Here is a 10,430-nt window from a genome sequence, read left to right as displayed (position 1 = left end):
AAAATATCGTGAGACAAAGGGAATTGGTAATGTATGTGAATGGTTCATTCGATCACTAAAGTCATCGTTGAATATGTGGGAGCCATTATGGATCTCCAGATCCCGCTATTGGTTATTGGTCGGAGTGAGTACTCAACCATGTCCGCATAGTTCTCGAACCGTAGGGTGACACACTTAAAGTTGGATGTTGAAATGGTAGTTCTTGAATATGGAATGGAGTTGGAATATTTGTTCGGAGTCCCGGAAGAGATCCCGGACATCACGAGGAGTTCCGGAATGGTCCGGAGAATAAGATTCATATATAGGATGTCATTTTATGTGAATAAAATGTCGCGGAAGGTTCTATGGAAGGTTCTAGAAGGTTCTAGAAAAGTCCGGAAGAAACCACCAAGGAAGGTGGAGTCCACAAGGGACTCCACCTCCATGGCCGGCCAGCCCTAGTGGGGGTGGAGTCCCAAGTGGACTCCACCATAGGGGGCCGGCCACCCCCCACATGGGAGGTGGGAATCCCACCTTTGGGTGGGAGTCCTAGTTGGGCTAGGTTTGCCCCCTCCTATGGAAGGTTTTGGTTTCGGGTCTTATTCGAAGACTTGGACACCAACACTTGGGATCCACCTATATAATGAGGGGCCAAGGGAGGGGGCCGGCCACCCCAAGACCATAGCTTGGCCGCCCCCCTTGAGTGGCCGGCCAACCCCTCCCAAACCCTAGCTTTGCTCCTCCACTTCATATTTCCCGCGTAGCTTAGCGAAGCTCCGCCGGACTTCTACACCGCCACCGACACCACGCCGTCGTGCTGTCGGATTCAAGAGGAGCTACTACTTCCGCTGCCCGCTGGAACGGGGAGGTGGACGTCGTCTTCATCAACAACCGAACGTGTGACCGAGTACGGAGGTGCTGCCCGTTCGTGGCGCCGGAACCGATCGTGATCAAGATCTTCTACGCGCTTTTGCAAGCGGCAAGTGATCGTCTACCGCAGCAACAAGAGCCTCATCTTGTAGGCTTTGGAATCTCTTCAAGGGTGAGACTCGATACCCCCTCGTTGCTACCGTCTTCTAGATTGCATCTTGGCTTGGATTGCGTGTTCGCGGTAGGAAATTTTTTGTTTTCTATGCAACGTTATCCTACACAAAGTACTTTGTCCCAACGAAACAGTGAGGTTGTCAATCTCACCGGCTTGCTGTTTCAAAGGATTAGATGTATAGTGTGGATGATGATTGTTTGCAGAAAACAGTAAAACAAGTATTGCAGTAGATTGTATTCGATGTAAAAGAATGGACCGGGGTCCACAGTTCACTAGAGGTGTCTCTCCCATAAGATAAATAGCATGTTGGGTGAACAAATTACAGTTGGGCAATTGACAAATAGAGAGGGCATGACAATGCACATACATGACATGATGAATATTGTGAGATTCAATTGGGCATTACGACAAAGTACATAGACCGCTATCCAGCATGCATCTATGCCTAAAAAGTCCACTTTCAGGTTATCATCCGAACCCCTTCCGGTATTAAGTTGCAAGCAACAGACAATTGCATTAAGTATGGTGAGTAATGTAATCAATAACTATATCCTCGAACATAGCATTAATGTTTTATCCCTAGTGGCAACAGCACATCCACAACCTTAGAACTTTCTCACATCGTCCTGCATTTAATGGAGGCATGAACCCACTATCGAGCATAAATACTCCCTCTTGGAGTTACTAGCAAAAACTTGGCCAGAGCCTCTACTAACAACGGAGAGCATGCAAGATCATAAACAACACATAGGTAATAGATTGATAATCAACATAACATAGTATTCTCTATTCATCGGATCCCAACAAACACAACATATAGCATTACAGATAGATGATCTTGATCATGTTAGGCAGCTCACAAGATCCGACAATGAAGCACATGAGGAGAAGACAACCATCTAGCTACTGCTATGGACCCATAGTCCAGGGGTGAACTACTCACTCATCAATCCGGAGGCGACCATGGCGGTGTAGAGTCCTCCGGGAGATGATTCCCCTCTCCGGCAGGGTGCCGGAGGCGATCTCCTGAATCCCCCGAGATGGGATTGGCGGCGGCGTCTCAGTAAGGTTTTCCGTATCGTGGCTCTCGGTACTGGGGGTTTCGCGACGGAGGCTTTAAGTAGGCGGAAGGGCAACGCGGGGGGCCACACGAGGGCCCCACATGCCAGGGCCGCGCGGCCTAGGGCTTGGCCGCGCCGCCCTATTGTGGCGGCGCCTCGTGGCCCCACTTCCTTTCCCCCTCGGTCTTCTGGAAGCTTCGTGCAAAAATAGGACCCTGGGCTTTGATTTCGTCCAATTCCGAGAATATTTCCTTACTAGGATTTCTGAAACCAAAAACAGCAGAAACAAAGAATCGCTCTTCGGCATCTCGTTAATAGGTTAGTGCCGGAAAATGCATAATAATGACATATAATGTGTATAAAACATGTGAGTATCATCATAAAAGTAGCATGGAACATAAGAAATTATAGATACGTTTGAGACGTATCAATGCAATCTAGAAGATGGGAGCAACGAGGGGATGAACGGGACTAACCCTTGAAGATTTCCAAAGGCTACAAGAGGAGGCTCTCGTTGATGCGGTAGATGATCACTTGCCGCTTTCAAAAGCGCGTAGAAGATCTTGACGGTGCCACAATCGGGCAGCACCTCCGTACTCGGTCACACGTTCGGTGTTGATGAAGACCCCAACACCAAAACCTACCTTTGGTGGCAAACCTACTCAGGATGGGAGTCCCACTCTAGGTGGGATTCCCACCTTTCCTTGAGGGAGGGTGGCCGGCCACCTCAGGTGGAGCCCACCTGGGACTCCTCCCTTAGGGTTTGGCCGGCCAAGCTTGTGGAGTCCCACCTTCCATAGTGCCTTTCTTCTGGACTTTTCTAGAACCTTCTAGAACCTGCCATAAATGCACCAGATCATTTCCAAACTTGGAATATGACTTCCTATATATGAATCTTATTCTTCGGACCATTCCGGAACTCCTCGTGATGTCCTGGATCCCATCCGAGACTCCGAACAAAACTTCGAACTCCATTCCATATTTCCATATCTACTTAAACGACATCAAACCTTAAGTGTGTCACCCTACGGTTCGTGAACTATGCAGACATGGTTGAGACTTCTCTCCGACCAATAACCAATAGCAGGATCTGGAGATCCATAATGGCTCCCACATATTCAACGATGACTTAGTGATCGAATGAACCATTCACATACAATACCGATTCCCTTTGTCACGCGATATTTTACTTGTCCGAGGTTTGATCATCGGTATCTCTATACCTTGTTCAACCTCGTCTCCTGACAAGTACTCTTTACTCGTACCGTGGTATGTGGTATCTTATGAACCATTCATATGCTTGCAAGCTAATTAGACGACATTCCACCGAGAGGGCCCAGAGTATATCTATCCGTCATCGGGATGGACAAATCTCACTGTTGATCCATATGCCTCAACTCATACTTTCCAGATACTTAATCCCACCTTTATAACCACCCATTTACACAGTGGCGTTTGATGTAATCAAAGTACCCTTCCGGTATAAGTGATTTGCATGATCTCATGATCGAAGGACTAGGTAACTATGTATCGAAAGCTTATAGCAAATAACTTAATGACGTGATCTTATGCTACGCTTAATTGGGTGTGTCCATTATGACATTCATATAATGACATAACCTTGTTATTAATAACATCCAATGTTCATGATCATGAAACGATGATCATCTATTAATCAACAAGCTAGTTATACAAGAGGCTTACTAGGGACTCCTTGTTGTTCACATAACACACATGTATCAATGTTTCGGTTAATACAATTATAGCATGGTATGTAAACATTATCATAAACTCAAAGATATATTATAATAACCATTTTATTATTGCCTCTTGGGCATATCTCCAACAGTCTCTGTTGTGGGTATACTTCATGGGTGTACCATCGACAGTGCCTAGATCCGGCAAGCCCGGGTGGCCCACAGATGGTGATGTGGCATGTGGCCCATCGGGCGGCCCAGTTGCTGTTTGACGGATGATGTCCAGCCCAGGAACAGGGAGCCGGATCCGACCGACCTTGAGGAGGAACCCGGATCTACGATGGCCCATTAAGGAACCCGGATCCGGTACGATGAAGAGAGGAGGGCGGATCCTTGGCGTACACGGCAAGACATTGTACCGTAGTTAGGAAACCTGTATCCGGGTAGGACTCTCCATGTAAACCCTAGATCCGTGCGCCTTTATAAGCCGGATCCTGGGAGCCCTAGGGGCAGAACAACAACTCATTGTAACATCGCGAAAGCGCCCAGATAATTCCAGACAAGCAGCAGTAGGCCCTGTCATCGAGCAGGTGTTCCGAAGCTGGGTAAATCGCGCACCACCGTCCCGAGTGCTCTCCGCCCTATGGCCCCTACTTCTTCTCCCCCTCGTGAGGATCCCTCCTCCGAGGTACCATCGAATAGGCAACGACAGTTGGCGCCCACCGTGGGGCCAGCGGCGTCTGGAGGCCGGAACCGGGAGGGTTCCGCCATGGGAAGCTACGACGACACCATCGCTGTGGGGCGCGTCCTTTACGCCGGAAACCTTCCGATCGTCCCTCCGGACGAGTGCTGGATTCCGGCCAAGACAAACCCCGTCAAGCTCTCCATCGTCCCAGTCGGCGGCATACACATCTTCATCGGCGAAACCGTCGATTCTGACGGAAACGCCCTGGTAAGTAACGCTGACGCGACCGCATCTGAGCGGAACGCAGTCGCGAAGATCCGATCTGAGTCGCAGGAACTTCCCAAGGAAGATTCCGCCTTAGATCTGGAAAAATCAAAACCCACCCAATCCGCCCCTGAGCAGGAAACAAAGGTGGAAGACCAATGCAGATCCGCCTGGGTCTCCCAGGTGTTAGAGAAGCAAAGGTGTCACTTTGTACACTTCTTGGCCCATACCGCCGGAACCGCCCCTCAAGAAGCCGGAGCTGGTCCCGAGCAGGTCGAGGCACCGGAAAATAGCATCGCTCCGGATCAGCAGGAGGCTGTCGGAGAAAGCAATGCTCCGGGCGAAGAGTCAATTCTGGGTAACCTAAGCCCAATTTCCGGGGATGCCCCCTCCATGAACACCGAAGAGTTCGACCGCAAGGTATCGGAGCTCGGATATGGTGAACAGTCTGAAGTTGAATCCGCCCGGACTAAACAAGTTCTTGCAACCTTGGCGGCGCTGGATCAGCGACACTCTGATGATAACACCCACTCCGATCCACAGCCATCCCACGCAGGATCTCCGCTTTCGCGGGAACGACCGCGTAGGGAAGTCTTGTCCCCAGAAGAACTGGTTGAGCAAGCTGGCATGGATGCAGTTGCACGCTCTGATATCCTCAACAAACCTATCACTCCCGAGGATGCATTAAGCGCAGAAAGGCTAGAAGCTAAGAGACTGGAGATGTTGGCCACAGCCAAAAAGTTAGCCGACACCGCAGCCGCAGTGCTGGAAGAAAGGAAAGAAGCCGCGCACTTCGTGGAAAATTTCCACCAGCGAGAGCTTGAGGTTGACGAACAACTGGTAAAGGTCAAAGAGCTCCAGCAACACTGGAAAGACAAGGTCACTGAGCTTCAGCAGGAGGCCGATAATATCAGGCGGGAGGCTATACCTCCTCGCAAGATTACCTTCGCAACCCCCACTGAGCAACAGCCACTCGCAACTCCAAAGGATAACATGAAGAAGGTTGCGGAGATCTTAAAGAGGAAGGACGAGGAGATTGATATCGACTACGTTCGAACGCTGGTTGCCTCAGCAATGAAGCAGCAGAGCAAGGCAGATACTTCGCGCAGGTTGGAGTCCAACCCAGAGCATTGCGTCTCTACTGCACAGAAGGACGCCTACGACAATCGCCATCTTGATGACGAATCGCGCACCGGATCTTCGGAACGCAGGAGGAGAACCAGAGAGCATCCAAATCCGATCCCTGTACCATCAAAGACACCTCCGTCAGATCCAAACAAGGGAAAAGATGCGATGTACTTTGGTAACAACAAGTACCGGAATCCGTCACCTCCACCTAGGGGATACCCGCGTCCTCCGCCACCTCGCCGTCGTAGTCCAGCCGGAAACACCAGACCCCATGGGCCAGGTGGAATCAATATCCGCGACAACGTGGCACCCGAGAGGAACAGGAGCAGGGAGCGCACGCCGGAACCCCGTCGCAGCCGGAACAATGATCGTGAACCCGAGCCAAGGAGGAGCCGGAATGACGACCGCGAGCCGGAGCCCCGCCGGAGCCGGAACGATGGCGGCAGCTAGCACCAAGGTGATGGCAGCCACCGAAGCCGGAGTCAGCACCGCGAGGAGCGCGGAGAGTCTGTAGGCGGAAGCAAACGGTCAAACCAACCCCCTCGTAGGTCTCCCTCCCCACCACCTAGCGGTGGAGGCGGAGGTGGAGGCGGAGGCGGCGGTCGGAAATCTCGCTCTCGCTCAAAGTCCCCCCCGCAACGGCCCGCGTGACGCACGGGAACGTCTTAACGAATACAGATCTGACTACATCGGCCCAAAGTGCTTCGGCAGGATGATCCGAGAGGAACCAATGCCAAGGATGAACCTCAAGCTACCCGAAAACCTGAAGACATATGATGGCACCGAAAGGCCGGACACCTGGGTTGAGGATTACTACAATGCTGTAACCTTCGCCGGAGGAACCCCTAATATCGCATGCCGCATGCTTCAGTTGTACCTTGTAGGTCCAGCCCGGATCTGGCTCAGCGACCTCGAGAGGAACTCCATCTTTTGCTGGTTCGACCTGAAGAATGCCTTCGAAAAGCACTTCAGGGGCACCTACAAAAGACCAGCCACGATAAGCGACTTACAGGCATGTATCCAGAAGAAGGGAGAAACATCAAGAAACTTCCTCACCCGATGGCTGGCATGCAGGAACGAGTGTGAGAACGTCGATCACACCACGGCTATGCACGCCTTTATAGGAGGATTGCAGCGAGGAGGGTTGCTGCGGCACAAGCTCACATGCTTAGCTAACGCAAATAAACTGACTCTGGATGATATGATATCCATTGCCAGTGATCATACTGCCGCCGATGCCGATGCTGGTGGAGATCTAGCAGCCACAGCAATCCCCCTGCACCAGCAGAAGAAGAACCGTGACAACGGTAATAGTAGCGGCGGCAAGCGAAAAAATCCCCCTGATGACCAGAAGAGCGGCGGATCCGAGATGGTCGCCATGGCGTTCCAACGCGGAGGTCAAGAAGGCGGAAGAGGACGCGGCCAAGATGCAATCCAAGCCAAGATGCAATCTAGAAGATGGGAGCAACGAGGGGATGAACGATACTAACCCTTGAAGATTTCCAAAGCCTACAAGAGGAGGCTCTCGTTGCTGCGGTAGATGATCACTTGCCGCTTTCAAAAGCGCGTAGAAGATCTTGACGGTGCCACAATCGGGCAGCACCTCCGTACTCGGTCACACGTTCGGTGTTGATGAAGACGACGTCCTTCTCCCCGTTCCAGCGGGCAGCGGAAGTAGTAGATCCTCCTCGGAATCCCGGCAGCACGACGGCGTGGTGGCGGTGTCGATGGAGATCTCCGGCGGAGCTTCGCTAAGCGTATGCGGGAGATGTGGTGGAGGAGGAGCGCTAGGATTTGGGAGAGGGGGTCTAGGGCGCCGGCCACTTGGGGGCTGTGGCCTAGGAGGGCTTGGTGTGGCCGGCCCCTCCCCTATGTCCCTCATTATATAGGTGGAAGCTCTAAGAGTTGTATCCCAAGTCTTCGAATAAGACCCCAACACCAAAACCTACCTTTGGTGGGAACCTACTCAGGATTGGAGTCCCACTCTAGGTGGGATTCCCACCTTTCCTTGAGGGAGGGTGGCCGGCCACCTCAGGTGGAGCCCACCTGGGACTCCTCCCTTAGGGTTTGGCCGGCCAAGCTTGTGGAGTCCCACCTTCCATAGTGCCTTTCTTCCGGACTTTTCTAGAACCTTCTAGAACCTGCCATAAATGCACCAGATCATTTCCAAACTTGGAATATGACTTCCTATATATGAATCTTATTCTCCGGACCATTCCGGAACTCCTCGTGATGTCCTGGATCCCATCCGAGACTCCGAACAAAACTTCGAACTCCATTCCATATTTCCATATCTACTTAAACAACATCAAACCTTAAGTGTGTCACCCTACGGTTTGTGAACTATGCAGACATGGTTGAGACTTCTCTCCGACCAATAACCAATAGCGGGATCTGGAGATCCATAATGGCTCCCACATATTCAACGATGACTTAGTGATCGAATGAACCATTCACATACAATACCGATTCCCTTTGTCACGCGATATTTTACTTGTCCGAGGTTTGATCATCGGTATCTCTATACCTTGTTCAACCTCGTCTCCTGACAAGTACACTTTACTCGTACCGTGGTATGTGGTATCTTATGAACCATTCATATGCTTGCAAGCTAATTAGACGACATTCCACCGAGAGGGCCCAGAGTATATCTATCCGTCATCGGGATGGACAAATCTCACTGTTGATCCATATGCCTCAACTCATACTTTCCAGATACTTAATCCCACATTTATAACCACCCATTTACGCAGTGGCGTTTGATGTAATCAAAGTACCCTTCCGGTATAAGTGATTTACATGATCTCATGATCGAAGAACTAGGTAACTATGTATCGAAAGCTTATAGCAAATAACTTAATGACGTGATCTTATGCTACGCTTAATTGGGTGTGTCCATTATGACATTCATATAATGACATAACCTTGTTATTAATAACATCCAATGTTCATGATCATGAAACGATGATCATCTATTAATCAACAAGCTAGTTATACAAGAGTCTTACTAGGGACTCCTTGTTGTTCACATAACACACATGTATCAATGTTTCAGTTAATACAATAATAGCATGGTATGTAAACATTATCATAAACTCAAAGATATATTATAATAACCATTTTATTATTGCCTCTTGGGCATATCTCCAACAGGCTAATCTGGTGGAAGGCTCGCGAGCCGAGCCTCGAGCCTGATTTTTATGTTATCATCTGCAGCAAGCCAAGCCTGGGCTCGGCTCGAATATCGTCGAGCCTACACGAGCCAAGCCTCGAGCCGGCTCGGCTCGGCTCGATTCCACCCTAGTGATGTCGATGATTGATGGAGGCAGTAGTCGTTCTTTTGCCGGAACAAAGGGTGGTGACAAGCTGTAGCGTGGAGATGACGTTCGCATTGCATTACTCCTGAAAATTGAATTCGTCATGACTTATGAGAGAGTAAATTAAAGAAAACTACCATATTTCGAGTTAGGGTAATAGGTAAGTACCAAATTTTGCTAATTTTTGCGAAGAAATACCAATTCAGGGCACAGCGGTTACAAATCGCACTAATTCACGTCTAAGAACATTTGGACGTCAGGGTGGGGCCGAGCTGGAAGAGTTGATGTGGCCGCCAACATGGAGGATGAGCTGAGTAGGATGTAGGGCCCACTTGTCAGCCCCACCACCCTCAATTGACCGGAGCCACACGATCGCCTCCCACCTCCGCTCCACTAGCCAGGTCTGGCATCCAGCCTAGCTTGCCACCGGCCAGGCTCCCCCTGCTTCCCTCCGCCTCCTACCCGTGTGACGCATGGAACCTTGCCGCCTCCCACCGGAGCGCCTCCCCAGACCCCTTCAATAGCGCCGCCGCGTCGAACTGCATGTATCCCTGAAAACACGAGCACACCATGGCTGCCACGCCACGCAGAAACTTCGACCATGTCCTCACCACCGAACGCCCCAAGTCCCGCTGTTACCTCCATGAGATGTGCCTCATTATCCTCTCCCCCCGGGTGCAAGGAATAGCTCTGCGAGCTCTCCAATTGACGGCAAAATCATCGAATCCATCCCTAACATCGGCGAGGGATCCGCCGATTCCGGCCGCCTACGTCCTCCCCTGTTCTCTCTGACCTCGCCTTCGTCAACCTACTGAGCTCCTAGACCTCTTCCCCGTCAATCTCTCTCCATGTGGCGCTCCACCGATGTTCACTAGCGTTCGTCTCCGCGAACTTCAACGTCGGCGATGCTCCAGTGCACCTCGGCTATAACGCTGCTCTGCCACGACTTCCACTATAAAGTTCATCTCCTTAAACCCAGGGCCGGCGAGATCCTCGTGAAGCACCAGCAGACGCAACATGAGCACGAGGAACGTGGTGGGGGACGCACATGCAAAGTACATCTGCACCGGCCCGGCGAGCTTGTCAGCCACCTGGAATAGGGCCGTGAAGAAGAGGTCGACGACGACCGTGGCCACCTAAGACGACGGAGCCAGGCCGGCGATGGCCGCCTTGACGTGGGTTGCATGGAACTAGAAGGAGGAGGCCAATCCACCGGGAGAAAGAAGGAAAAAATAAAGAAGAAAGGGAAATATT

This window comes from Lolium perenne, chromosome 3, assembly GCF_019359855.2.
Source record: "Lolium perenne isolate Kyuss_39 chromosome 3, Kyuss_2.0, whole genome shotgun sequence".
NCBI lineage: Eukaryota > Viridiplantae > Streptophyta > Magnoliopsida > Poales > Poaceae > Lolium > Lolium perenne.
Note: the sequence above shows the minus strand (reverse complement) of the source record.